The following is a 14705-nucleotide window of genomic DNA, read 5'->3' as shown; positions in this document are numbered from 1 at the left end:
CAAGACACGAAAGGCTATGGAGTAAAAATGCTGCAGGGGCATCACACATGTTGTGTTAAATGGATCAAACATGACGGAGATGATTTCGACCTTGATGACCTCTGTTGTACACCAGACTCTTAACTCTACTTGTTCCAGTGTCAGTGGACTGAAAATGTTCAAGTTCTCCATCATGGACAGGCAGGTGGCCTCATCACAGACTAAAAGGCTTCTTTCTTTCTCCCCACCCCCAAATCCTCTCTCCAGCCATCCTTGTGTCTTGCACTGAACTTGATCCATTTTAATCAATCCAAACCCAGCCTGTTCTTCCACACAGAGCTAGCAAATGGCTGGTGTTTTGTGTTTGGTTGTGCAGCGTGTCAACTAGTCATTTTGTTTTATTTCTCTTTAATACAAAGAACTTAAACAAAATGAAAGCTAAGGAGGGCAGGGAGGCTAGGAGGAGCTAACGGGTCAGCATCTACCTGGCCATAACTAGATTCTTTATTTGGAAAGACCACAAGAAAACTGGATGGTCATGTGATGGTATGTGGGAATGATGGTGAGAGACATGACCAAGAGATGCTGCCCAGGGAATGGTCAGATAAGAGACAACATAGCCCACAGCTTGATAATGAGCAGGGCAAGAGGCTCAGAAGGGACCCTCCCTAGTTTCTTGGGCGGTAAAGGAGACGGCGGGAGATCTGTACTTTCAGACTTGAAAGATTCTGTCAATGTAGCCTTACAATAAAGTAGAATTAGCTCATCTGGTTGTGTTTCCTGTCTGGTTCACCTGGTAAGGCTGACAGGTCATGACCATTTAGTTGCAAGAAGATGAGCTTGACTGGAGGGTGGCTTTGCCTGTTATACTCAATAGAAGCAAAAGTAGCACTCTGCAGAAGGAGGATAGAAAGCGTGTGGATGATTCTCAGTGCTGGTGTTGGGGAGGACTCCTGAGAATACCATGGACAGCCAAGAAAAGAAATCAATGGATCATTGAACAAACAAATGGACCCAGAGTTCTCACTTGAGGCCCAAATAACAAGGTTCAAATTATCCTTCTTCAGACACATTATGGGAAGACCCAGCTCTCTGGAGAAGGCTCTGATGTTGGGAAAGGTGGAAGGAAATAGAAGAGGATGATCAGCAGAAGGTGGATGGGCTCAGTTACAGTAGCAATGGGTGGACCCTTGGAAGTTGGGGACAGGTCCTCCTGGAGAAGTTCTCTCTATGTGTTTGCTAGGTGACACCACCTTGATGCCATACAATCAATCAGTTGATCAGTGCAAAGACCCAGCTCTCTGGAGGAGACTCTGATGCTGGGAAAGGTGGAAGGAAAGAGAAGAAGAGGACGACCAGCAGAAGGTGGATGGACTCAGTTACAGTGGCAATGGGTGGACCCTTGGAAGTTGGGGACAGGTCCTCCTGGAGAAGTTCTCTCTATGTGTTTGCTAGGCGACACCACCTTGATGCCATACAATCAATCAATTAATCAATGCAAAGACCCAGCTCTCTGGAGGAGACTCTGATGCTGGGAAAGGTGGAAGGAAGGAGACGAAGAGGACGACCAGCAGAAGGTGGATGGACTCAGTTACAGTGGCAATGGGTGGACCCTTGGAAGTTGGGGACAGGTCCTCCTGGAGAAGTTCTCTCTTTGTGTTTGCTAGGTGACACCACCTTGATGCCATACAATCAATCAATTAATCAATGCAAAGACCCAGCTCTCTGGAGAAGGCTCTGATGCTGGGAAAGGTGGAAGGAAGGAGACGAAGAGGACGACCAGCAGAAGGTGGATGGACTCAGTTACAGTGGCAATGGGTGGACCCTTGGAAGTTGGGGACAGGTCCTCCTGGAGAAGTTCTCTCTATGTGTTTGCTAGGCGACACCACCTTGATGCCATACAATCAATCAATTAATCAATGCAAAGACCCAGCTCTCTGGAGAAGGCTCTGATGCTGGGAAAGGTGGAAGGAAGGAGACGAAGAGGACGACCAGCAGAAGGTGGATGGACTCAGTTACAGTGGCAATGGGTGGACCCTTGGAAGTTGGGGACAGGTCCTCCTGGAGAAGTTCTCTCTTTGTGTTTGCTAGGTGACACCACCTTGATGCCATACAATCAATCAATTAATCAATGCAAAGACCCAGCTCTCTGGAGAAGGCTCTGTGATGCTGGGAAAGGTGGAAGGAAGGAGACGAAGAGGACGACCAGCAGAAGGTGGATGGACTCAGTTACAGTGGCAATGGGTGGACCCTTGGAAGTTGGGGACAGGTCCTCCTGGAGAAGTTCTCTCTATGTGTTTGCTAGGCGACACCACCTTGATGCCATACAATCAATCAATTAATCAATGCAAAGACCCAGCTCTCTGGAGAAGGCTCTGATGCTGGGAAAGGTGGAAGGAAAGCGAAGAAGAGGACGACCAGCAGAAGGTGGATGGACTCAGTTACAGTGGTGGTGGGTGGACCCTTGGAAGACCTGAAGGACCAAGTTGGGGACAGATCGTCATTGGAGAAAATCTATCTATGGGGTCGCTAACAGTCAACAGTAACTTGACGGCAGGAAATGAGTCAACCAAGTCTTTAGAAGGTACAACTTTGCCAGCAGCCTTTTCGTAGACTCCTAGTGTTGAAGTCTTAGGGGTCGTCGGGTCCAACTCCCTGCTCAGTGCAGGTATCCTTAGAACATCTTTGACAGATCACCATCCTCCCTTTGTTTGCAGTGAAGAAGAACCCCCCCCCCCTCCATTGTGTGGAAACCACTTCTTCCGGCTGACAACTATATAATCAGGACTCTCTCCCTCCAGCCGCTTGGAAAGGTCAGAAGGACGTCTGAAGAGCCCATGTAAACAGGCAGTCCTGCTCTGAACTGAAGCCGAATCACGTGGACTGTACCACGTAGCTTCAGAAGATCAGTTTCAGGAAGGGTCGATACTCTAAAATGGAGACTGAATTGGTTTTCCAGGCTGCAGGGAATGTTGATTAACATCTGACCAACCCTGGCCTTTTCTCCCCGCTGTCTATAAGTTAATGAGAACCTGATAAATTCCCTCTTTTGCCACCAAGCCTCAGGCAGGGGGTTTAACAATTGCAGCCTCATGCTCGTCCAGAATTAGCCCCGCGCAAGATGAAGTGCTTTTCAGCCAAATGCACACTCATTATTATTGAGAAAAACCCAATCACCCAGCAACCTGCATTGCCTTGCTTCTATTACCCATTTACGTGGAAGAAAACAAAACCTGCACATACCCACAAACACACACACCGTTGTTGTGAGATAATGGCGGTGGGTGAGGCTAGAAAATGCGGTGTGTTTTCAATCGGTGGCCCACTGTCTTGTGTGAAAGCTGGACACTTCTGGAGGGCTTTGGGGACACGATTGCTCCCCATTGTTATTAGATTTCTCTTTTGCAGTTACTGTTTTCATTGGTTAGAGCTGCGTTGAGGTTTGGGGTTTATCAGGGTTACCTTTATTCATCTGATCTGGTTTTTTTCTTGCCACGGACGTTTTATTATCTTTGACCTTGTTGTAAGCTGTTGGGAGGATTTGGGGGAATAAACATGAGATTAATAGTAATAATAATTGCAAGGATGCAAAAATCCTGTGTGAAAGGCACTAAAAAAAGAAAAGGGCTCCTAGACATTAAGCAGGGGTGGTCAAAAGAGTCAAGATGGCACAGCTGGCTGGGGAATTCTGGGCGTTGAAATCCACGCATCTTAAAGTTGCCACGGTTGAGAAACACTGCTCTATCACAATCCACTTTATTTTGCTTTGCCCCCATTGCAGCAAGGAATTCAGCTTCACTTTGCTTCTTATGCACCCCTCTAGGTGGCAGCATCTAGGAAATTTAGCATTAAAAATTTAGCAAACTGAAGCATGATTGGCATTTGGAGGGGGGACCACCAAGAGATCCCAGGGCTGCAGGCCAGACTGGGAGGTTGCAAATCTTGGAAGAAAGCAATGGCAAAGCTACACCAGTATCGCTGGCAAGAAAACATATCATGTTATGAAGTAATCGGGAGTCAAATGTGATTCCATGAGGACTTTATGGTGTTTACTTAATAGGTGGATTATAAATCCTATCAGATTCTGTTTACAGTTAATTTATAAGAATTATTCCTCTCTCCTTATGTACACTGTTCCCGTAAAACATGCATTTATTGTTTTTGTGCTAGGCATGAAACATTTGCTACTGAATTAAAGGATGTTCTCCCTTGTGGGATTAAAGAAAGGGGAAGTTCGTTCAGAAGCAAAATGAAGGCTATTCCAGATGGGATCATAGCAAGAAGACTACAAAAATGCTGGACTTGGTAAAAAATAAAATATAATCTTTGTGCTGGAAGCCCTGCTAATTCTTCCTGCCAGGATCCTTATTTTTCTGTTCATTTTCAACTTCTGATACTCCATGAGAGTGGCCTTGACATGAAGTTCCTCTGCGCCACCTTTTTAAAGCACTTCACTGGACCTTGGTGAATAAAAGCAAAGTCTTCCTCCAGCAGAAGAAGATCAGGATCAAAGAATTATAGAGTTGGAAGGGACCTCAGAAGTCGTCAAGTCCAACCCCCTGCACACTGCAGGATCCACCGCAGGTAGTCCTCACGTAACGACCACAATTGGGCCTGGAATTTTGGTTCCTAAGTGAAGTGGTCATTAAGTGAAACTGACCTGATTTTACAATCTTTTTTGCAGTGGTTGTTAAGCAAATCACTGCAGGTGTTAAGCGAACCACGTGGTTGTTAAGTGAATCACATGGCTCCCCATTGATTTTGCTTGCTAGAAGCTGGCCAGGAAGGTAGAAAATGGCGATCACATAACTATGGGATGCTGCAATGGTCATAAATGCAGACCGGTTGCCATGCTTCCAAATCATGATCATGTGACCGTGGGGATGCTGCAATGGTCATAAGTGTGAGGAGCAGTTGGAAATAGGTTTTTCTAGCATCCTTGTAAGTCTGAACCATCACTAAACAAATGGTTGTTAAGTGAGGACTACCTGTACACCTTCCCTGATAGATGATGATCCAGCCTTTGTTTGAAAACCTCCAGTGAAGGGGAAGAAACCACTCCATGAGGCAAGCTAATCCACTGATTGACCACTCTTACTGTCAAGAAGTTCTTCTTGATGTCTAATCTACATCCTTGAAGTCCCACCCCATTCGTTCTAGTCTTCCCCTCTGGAGCCAGTGAGAATAAGTCCCACCCCATCACAAGTTGAAAGCTCTTCAGATGTTTGAAGACAGCTACAGTATTATGTCCCCTCCCAGCCTTCTCTCCTGCAAGCTAAACATAGCCAAATCTTTGGACTGTTTCTCATAGGACTTCATTTCCTTTCACCACCTTGGTAGGTCTTCTCTGGACTCCCTCCAGTTTACCGAGGTCCTTTTTAAACTGGGGTGTGCAGAACCGAATGCAATACTCCATGTGAGGCTTGATTAGGGCAGGGTAGAAGGAGGATAATTATTTCCCACAGTCTGGAAGAGAAGAGGCTCAATTCTCCAGGCCTTGAAGAAAGATGGACATGGGAGCCACCATGAAATGTTCTCAAATAGCAAAGCTGTTCCTGTTAGGAGAAAAAAAGAAAGTGATTTGGGTCAGTTTTATTGAAAGAGCCCCAAGACACCATCAGATTGATTGAAGCTAATGGTTTCTTGGAACCCCTTCAATAAAATTTGGGGGTGGGTGTAATGGTATGTGGGAAAGACCTTGGGAGACGCTGCCTAGGGAAGGACAGATAAGAGAGGGCTTAGCCCACAGCTGGAGAATGGGCCGGGCAAGAGGCTCAGAAGGGACCCTCCCTAGTTTCTTGGGCTGTAAAGGAGACAGGGAGGGGGGAGATTTGAACTTTCAGACTTGCAAGGTTCCATTATGTAGCCTTACAATAAAGTAGAATTAGCTGATCTGGTCGTATTTCCTGTCTGGCCCACCTGGGAAGGCTGACAGTGGATGACAGGAACAGACTTGTTTGTAGCCACAGCAATATCATTTTTTGCTGATTATTTATTAATCAGATGTCTATCTTGCCGCAATCATAAATAGACTCTCTGTTGGGCGGCTCCCAACAAGGGATAGCAGCCTAAACATAAATAATAATAATAATAATAATAATAATAATAATAATAATAATAATAATAATAAAAAATGCAAACCCATAGACCGCCCCCTCCAAAGCACTACCGGGTGTCAACACCCCAATGACGTCCAGAAAAGCTCAGCTTTCAGCCATTCCTGGAGGATGGATTTATAAAAACAATAAAGGCAGGATAGAAAATAAATAAAGATAAATAAACATATAAGGTTGGGGTCAATCAGAGGGCCCGCAGGAGGCCATTCGGAGAGCTGGTCCCACGATGGGAAAACAGGTCCGCCAACTTCGGCAGATCAAAGCGGCCGAGCTGTCTCCAGCGGAGAGTTCAGCAAGGGTTTGACCTTGGAGAAGCGACCTTCTGCAGAGGGACCTCCCGAAATCCCGCACACCTTGCTGCCAGATTCCCTGCCCGCGAGCAACGCGACCGAACCCCCCCCCGCCCCCCGCTAATCGTCTCGCTCGCGGCTCGGACGTCGCGTCCCTTCCGTGGCTCCCACAAAACTGACGGATCGGCTCATTTGAACGGGAACGTCGGCCCGGCGAAGCCGCATTTCTGCCAAGAAGCCATTATCTTTTTATGGAGGCGGAATAAAACGGGGGCAGCTGTCGCCCTCCGCGGCCGCCCCGTATTTCAAAAGAGCTTTAGGCGCTCTTCTCGGCTTTGGAGAGGTCTTAAAAGCCGGCGGACGCGGCGGACGGACTCCGCCGGGGAGGCGGGTGGGGCAGGAAAGTCAAGGGGCGGCTGGGTGGCTGGGTGGGGACATCACCTTGCTGTTGAACCCCCGCCCTGTTTTCTGGCGTGCCTTGCACAGGCAGGGGCGCCCAGCACACGGTCGCATTATTTTGCTTCCCCCCCCACCCCGAGTTTTTTAAAACGAAGGGCAGAGAGCGCAGCCGGACCAAGGCGCGTGGGGAGAAGGGCAGCCGTTCGAGCCAGCTTCGGCGCCCGCTTCTGGGACGGGGGCTCCGCGCTGGACAGCGCTCCGTCGGCCCGGCCTTCGGCCTGCGTCCGCGGCGGGAGAGACAGTCGCTCTGGGGGCGCGGCAACAACACTTCCTCGCTGATTTGCAGTATTACTCACACACACACACACACACACACAGACACACAGACACACACAGAGCGAGCGAGCCAGAGCTGCAAAATACAGTCTCCATAAAGTTGGTTGCGCCTTCTTGCCTCTCCCCGCCTGTCACAGTTTTCTGCTGAATGACGTCATTAAGATCGCAACCGTTCTTTGCTGGCCCAAAGTCAGCCAGGGAGCGTCCAGGGCCGGGTAGAATAGAACCGAACCATCCCAGAGCTGCGCAAATTCTGCTTTTCTTCTGCAGTGCTGTTCTTGCTGAGCGGAGAATGCCAATGCCCCTCCTTCCTTCCTTCCTTCCTTCCTTCCTTCCTTCCTTCCTCCCTTCCCTTCCCTTCCCTTCCCCTCCCTCCCTTTTATATAGCTGCCCATCTCAATTGCATGACTGAGTGGCTTACAGCAATTGAAAAACTACCAAAAAAACCCACAATTAAACCACATAAAAAGGTATAAAACCAGTGCCAGCTAAATTATCACATTCCGCAGCCAGAGTCTAAAAGCAGGTGTCGCTCAACCTACCATGACAAGGGCTTTACTGCACCTCCAGTTCCCCACGCCCGGGGCCCATCCATGTCTTCAGGGCCTTGTGGAAGGTCCTCTTTTGTAGAGGAGCGATATATTGCTTGCTTAGTGGTGAGCTTTCTCACATCTTGCCTAACAGAAGCGGCCAGACCTGCTCACCCCCTCCTCGCAGCCCTGACCTCCTGGTCCATCTTCCTGGCCTTGCCTCCCTGTTGCCCCTATCCAGAGACCCTGAGCTTGCCTCAGAAGCTCCATCAGCCATGGTGGGCGAGAGCAGGCAGGGGTTCACAGAGGGTGGTGATACTTGGGGCTGAAGGTTCTGGGGCACTGATCGCTCGGCCAGGTTGACCAGCCTCTACTTTTGCTGGGAGGCTCACTAGCTCAGGCCATGATGAGCCACCATGCTGGGCTTCTTCCTGGACTACTTTCTGTGGCCCAATTTCTGTGTCAAGCATGATGCTCAGCATCTTGCGGGATGTCCTCAGTGCCTACAAAGTATTGTTGCAGGCTGCAGAAAAGGTTTTGGAGGACCATGTGTTGTCAGTGGACTGTGAGTTTGAGACCTCTAGTTTAGCCCCAGGGGCACTGGAAAGTGTTGTAGGTGTTACAAAATACAGCGGAGTGTCTTTCACTGAATATCCCTCAAAGCCTGGGTTGATGGAGACAGACAGATGTTTCAGGCTGGGCAGTGCAGAAGATGGAGTGAAGAGCAGAGGAATCTCCAAAGAGACAGTAGAACATTTTTTCAAAGATTGGTCTTAGGAAAAGGATATATCTGTATGTCTTGTGATCAAGGCACCTTTGCCGGACTTAATTAAATCATCTTGGGAAGCAACTGTCTCTAAATAGGAATAAGAGGGGTCCAGGCAACACCAACCAGGAAGGAGAAGAAGACATCAAAAATAAACATAGACCCTTAACCATCATCTGGATTCACGGCCCACTAGCAGACTCGTGAATGTATTGGTCCTCATACCATCCAGGATGAAGGAAAGCATGGTTCTCAACAGCAACATCTGGAATGGAGATCAATTGTGGATCCTTTCCTATAACAAATATCAGTTTTTCTCAACTCTAGTGTTTCTCAGTCTTGGCCATTTTAAGATGTGTAGACTTCAACTCCCAGAATTCCCCAGCCAGCCTGCTGGCCAATGTTGAGAAATACTGCTTTGCTGTCTGCAAGGAACATAGAAAAGGATGGGGTGCAATGGTTCAGCAGGAACTTTGGATTTTCCTAGAGGGCTGATTGAGGAGATACTCCTGCAGAAAAGATGAATCAGTAGCTAAAAAAATACCATGTTTTAAAAATAAAGTCAGACTAAAAAGACAAATGAGCACGCACACACAAACATACACACAGAGTCTGGCTTAATTACATCCTGCAAAAAGCATGCTGTCCCACTGTGAGCTAAAATAAGCTTTTCCTTTGAGGGGAGTGATGCGCCTTGCCAAACCCTGTGATCCCAGCCAGATTCACTGATAAATTGCTGCTAGGGAAGGTCTCCACAGCCTCATGAAGCTGCTTTGGCTGTGCGTTCTCAGTTGTGTGCAAAATGACAGTGATTGACAACTGGAAAAACACAAGGCACAAGGCTCATACTCTGGGAATGGCAACTTTAGCAAAGATGCAGCAACCGTGATTTTTTCTTTTTTTTAAGAGTTTCCAATGGCATCTACACACAAATACCATGCAGCCTGTAAGCTTTCAAAAATCACAGTTGTAGATTTTGGGACTGGTTTGCCCCTGGCGATCCCAACTGCTTTTAGACTGGAAAAACGAAGTTTTTCCCCCAATTTAAGATTTTTATCAGTGTAGTTAGTACCCTGCTAATCCTGCTTATCATACGGACGGCCATTCACCACTGACAGCTTAGCAGGTACTGGAGGCATCTCTCTGTGGGTGTGTCAAAAAAGTCAAGATGGCCACCACAAGCCCATGATCCAAGCCTCACCCCTTTTCTCAACAGGCATCATGTGCGCGATAATAATAATTTAATAATGTGTTATTAACTCCCAGCCACACCCATAAAAAAGAGGTTGCCAACTTGATTTTTTTTAACCCTCCATCCCCCCAAGGATGCCGTTAGCATGGAGCAGTTGCGATCTTCAGGTTTGGCTCTGTGGGATAGCAGTGGTGGATTTTTGCTTTGAAAATATAACCCAGAATCGGAGGAACCGCTGGAAATCTGAGGAAGAGATGATTGAGAGATTATAAAAGACTGAAGGTGCCATCTCTGCCGCGTATGATATCAGGCATGGCCTCTGGAACAATTATTCTTCATACTCCTTGGTGCATTCTCCAAATGTCTCTCTTGTGGTCCTCCAAGAAAGGCTGAGATGTGCATATTATCCTTGTGATGCCGGCTGGGGAATCCTGGAAGTTGAAGTCCACACCTCTTAAAAGTTGTCAAGGTCGAAAAACACTGGTCAAGATTTTTTTCCCTTACTTTTGTGACCACACCCTGTGGACATCTCTGCCCAGACCCCTAAGTCAATGAGTCCCCTATCATGGCCTCTTTCTCCTTGATTAGGCTGGACAATTTTTCAGCCAGAGTATTGGAGCGCTCTCATTGTACCAATAAAACCCCATCCTCCAAGGACAGTTCAGGAAAGGGTGTTCAGGTTTCTTGAATTTTTAAATTTTGTGGGACAGAATATTTTGTCCTTGGTCCTTGCATATTTGTATCCTGGCCCCGTGCACCATGGAGTGCATCTCCCTGCTGTTAGATGTTCTCCAGCTTTTCAGCATCACAATCCAATTAGCAAATCTGACCCTCTGCAGCATCGGAGGGCCATTTCCTGTCCTCGTCATCAATCCCTATCCAGCCTGTATAACAGATATTAATCAATCTTTTTATGCCACTGACCCCTTTGGTGAAACCTAGGGACCTCTAAACAAAATGTATTTAAAGGCATAAAATAAAATACAGAGTTCTAGACCGTACTACAAAGGAAACCAATTATGCTCAAATACGATGATCAGAATATTAAAAAGTAACTAATAGCTAACAGAGTAATCTATGTGTACCTTTATTAATCCATTAAACCAATAACAAATACCCTTTTTTAGGGCAGTGAGAATTATTGAAGCAAATAAACAATTTTGATTTTGGAAATGAGTTTGTGGCCTGCATTTGTGATTGAATGAAAAGCTCAAGTTACAGGTTAGTGAAAATAAAGCTGTGATTTTTTTCCCCCATCCAAATTCATAGACCCCCTGAAAACTATTCACAGATCCCCAAGGATCTTGCAGTGGAGCCCAAGTTAAGAAGCCCTGCTCTAGAGTGTGAGTTTGGTTTGCTGCCAGATGTGGTCCTGTATTTTGGGTGTGAAGGGCATCTTAAGCAGAACATTCATTCATTCATCCATTCAACTTATATAGCCACCCATCTCAAGCTGGTGACTCTGGGTGGCCTACAGTCATAAAAAACAAAGGATTAAAACAGTACCAAATATATATATATCAGCCAAGAGACATTAAAATCTGTCGGTGTCAGCACAACCAGGAAATGGGGCCCTTCGCACAATTGGGGCCCCAGCCTGGGCACAAAGCCAGGTCTTCAAGGCCTTCCAGAAAGCCAACAGGGTCAGGGCCATCCTAATCTCAGGAGGGAGGATGTTCCAGAGGGCAGGCGCCATGGCAGAGATGGCACGTCTCCTGGTCCCCCCCAGCCGACATTCCTTGGCTGACATGCCCTGGAGCATGCCCACCCTGCTGGACTGGATTGGATGGGTAGAGACAGCTGAGAAAAATGGTCCCTCAGGTAACTGGGTCCCAAGCCATGGAGGGCTTTAAAGATGACAACCAGCACTTTGAATTGCGCCCAGAAACGCACCGGCAACCAATGCAGGCCCCAAAGCAGAAGTGTTCCATGTGCCAAGTAGCTGACACTATTTACTAGCTGGGCAGCCACATTCTCTACCAGCTGAAGCTTCCAAATGCTCTTCAAGGGCAGCCCCATGTAGAGCGCATTGCAGTAGTCCAGACGGGAGGTCGCGAGGGCATGAGTGACGGTGAAAAGAGTTAACCCCTCCAATATTGCTGTGGTCCTCTTTTCTCCCTGTTGTCTCCCACCAGGAAACCAATGATCGATCACAGTCCTGCTGTAATCTGGGGATGGAGCTGACCAGTAGCTAGATCTGCAGTTATAAAACTGGTACCTTGCTGAACTTGGTCATCAGCAGATCCCCAAGGTAGGGAAGTTATGCAGTAAAGCTTCCCATTGTAGGCCCTCATCTTGACTTTTTTGACCCTCCCTGCTACACTGGAGGCACCATCGTGTGCTAAGGAAAGGCTTGTGCTGAAGACAAGGCTCTGCCTCAGAGTGATATAAGAATTTTGTGTCTTTAATTCAGTGACTTTAATGAGGATGTATATGTAGTTCCATCCATTTCTGGACCATATCACTTCCTCTGTGGTTCTTTCGTAGCTCTGCTTAGTCTCAATTACGCACTAATAGCCACAGGAAATTAAAGGGAGAACCTGAACTGAAGCAACAATTACTATATATTGAGACAGAATGAGAGAGGGAGAGAGAGATGGAAGCTTTTTTCAGAAAATGCACATTTTAAAACCCGTCGGGTTTGTATTTTTAAATTTATTTTATCCTAAATGTCTGTTTTAAAAAGTGTTTCTGTACCATCTTCTAGCCCAGAACTGGAGGATAAAATTATATGGTAAATCTGTTCTGGTCTGTCCTCTCATTTACAAGTAGATGAGGTAAAATTTGCATGAAAATGGGCAAAGATCAAATTCTTGTCCATCCTGAGACATTGATATGGAATTAATAATTGCACAGCTTCGCTTCTGACTTGCAGTCTTCCAGAGGCAATCTAACATGGGATTTATTGACTAAGCAAGGATTCCTTAATGCTAGAATTAACTTCCAATTGAATTTATTCACCTCTGAATTGCTTGTTAATGAACTAATTCTGAATCGACCAAAACTGCATTTGTTGAGCCAGTCCATTGTACTACAGTAATTAAAAGAATGCCGTGATTTGACTCAGCGCAAACTTTAATGTCTTTTGCATAAAGATTTGCATGCTTTAAAATGTTGCCACTGGGTTTTCTGAGCAGTGGTCAGGAGCGAGACCATTTCTAAATATTAGCAGTGTTGGGAAAGATGGTTGCATTTTGGCTTTGCAGCCAGGCAAGGCTAAAGGGACATTTCCTTAAGTTGAGCTCAACGGCCAGTGACTTCAGGGATGTGTCTTGGCACAGAGAGATGCAGCCTTGCTTCATGACACCTGTTCCTATAGTAAGAGCAATGGGCTGATATCAGATTCAGGAAGGTTGATGAGGGACCTCTTCCCCAAAGTCCAGTCTTGAGTGGCTTCTTGGGGTCAGGGTATTTCATAGATTAGCTGCACAGCAAACAGCTTACTTAATGGGTGAAACTCAAGATGGATTGTGATGAGCTTTGTTGCTGCCGATCTTGGTTTATGGATTGGTCAATGTCCACACTGAACAAGAGTCATGAGACCAGCTTCATTTGAGAGCATAAAGGACATTTCCTTCTTTCATGAGAACTTAGCAAAAAGAATGAGAATAGTCGCAAAAAAGAAAATTATGGAAACAATACACAAAATGGCTATTAGCAAGCTTTGATAACACATACACACCCACATGGATGACTTTGAAGAAGCAGGATAGGAAGACTATTGATGCCTTTGAACTTTGGTGTTGGAGAAGGCTCCTGAGAGAGCCTCCTGTGGACAGCCAAGAAAACAATCTGATGGATCATTGAACAAATCAATCCAAAGTTCTCACTCGAAGTAACAATGACCCAGCTCAAATAATATTATTTCAGACACATTAGGTGAAGGCTTAACTCTCTGGAGAAGTTGCTAATGCTGGGCAAGGTGGAAGGAAAGAGACGAAGAAGACCAGGTGGATGGACTCAGTTACAGCAGTGATGGGTGTAAGACCCTGAAGGACCAAGTTGGAGACAGACCCTTCTGGAGAAAATCTATCTATATGGTCACTAAGAGTTGATACCAATTTGATGGTGAAGCCAATTTAGTGGCCTGCTAGAGCCACTGAAATGGAGAAGAGCTTGTAACACAGTGGAGAAGCTGCACAGAAAAAGAATATTATCTTTAAAATAGCTTCAATGAGCACATCAGAGAAACACCGGTTATTGATCTTACACACTCAGCCCTCCCAAGCATAAAGAATCACATGCTTAGATTAGGTTAAGATAAGTAAAAGAATTTCTTAATGACTTTATTGTTTCTTCTGTTATATCCACCTTGGTGGAAAAGATGAAGTTCCTTTGTTCTTCTTTTCTTTCTAAATACTTAGTTTGCCCTAAACTCTCAGCCCTACAGCTGCCAAGAACTGTGTGGAAGAAAGGGGCTGAATTCTTTATCAAGGGCCAAGCACATGGCCCTGATGAATGGAGAGCAGAGCAGCATGCTTGCTTCTCCCTGGGTGGAAGAAGGGGAAAGAGAGGAGGAGGAAGTGGGAGTGGCAACAAACAGCTTCCTCAGAGTTGCATTGTGGGACAACTCAATTTACATGCTAATGAGGCATGCTAATGAGGCATGCTGGATTTGCCAGGACTTCCAACAGATGGAACATAATGAACAAATGAATTAATTAATTAACAAATGAAAGAATGAATACAAAGATCCAGCTCTCTTGAGAAGTCCATAATGCTGGGAAAAGTAGAAGGAAAGTGAAGAAGAGGATGGACTTAGTCACGGTAGAGATGGAGGAACTGTTGGGAGACCTGAAAGAACAGGTTAGAGAGATTGTCATGGAGAAAAATCTATCCATGTGGATGCTAAGAGTCAACACCACCCTGATACCATATTATTTATCATCTCTCTATTTCTTTCTTTCTTTCTTTCTTTCTTTTTCTTTCTTTCTAGTTCTACACCACTGGGCTTTGAGTTTCACCCAAATGAGCACAGCTGCAGCAAGCGGGGAGATGCTTTCACACTTTCTGGAGGTGCTATTCTCCTTTCCTTTTCCAGGAAAAGTGACATCTAGCAATGGCTGGTGTAACCAAGATGGCTGATGAATTATCTTC

This window comes from Candoia aspera, chromosome 4, assembly GCF_035149785.1.
Source record: "Candoia aspera isolate rCanAsp1 chromosome 4, rCanAsp1.hap2, whole genome shotgun sequence".
NCBI lineage: Eukaryota > Metazoa > Chordata > Lepidosauria > Squamata > Boidae > Candoia > Candoia aspera.
Note: the sequence above shows the minus strand (reverse complement) of the source record.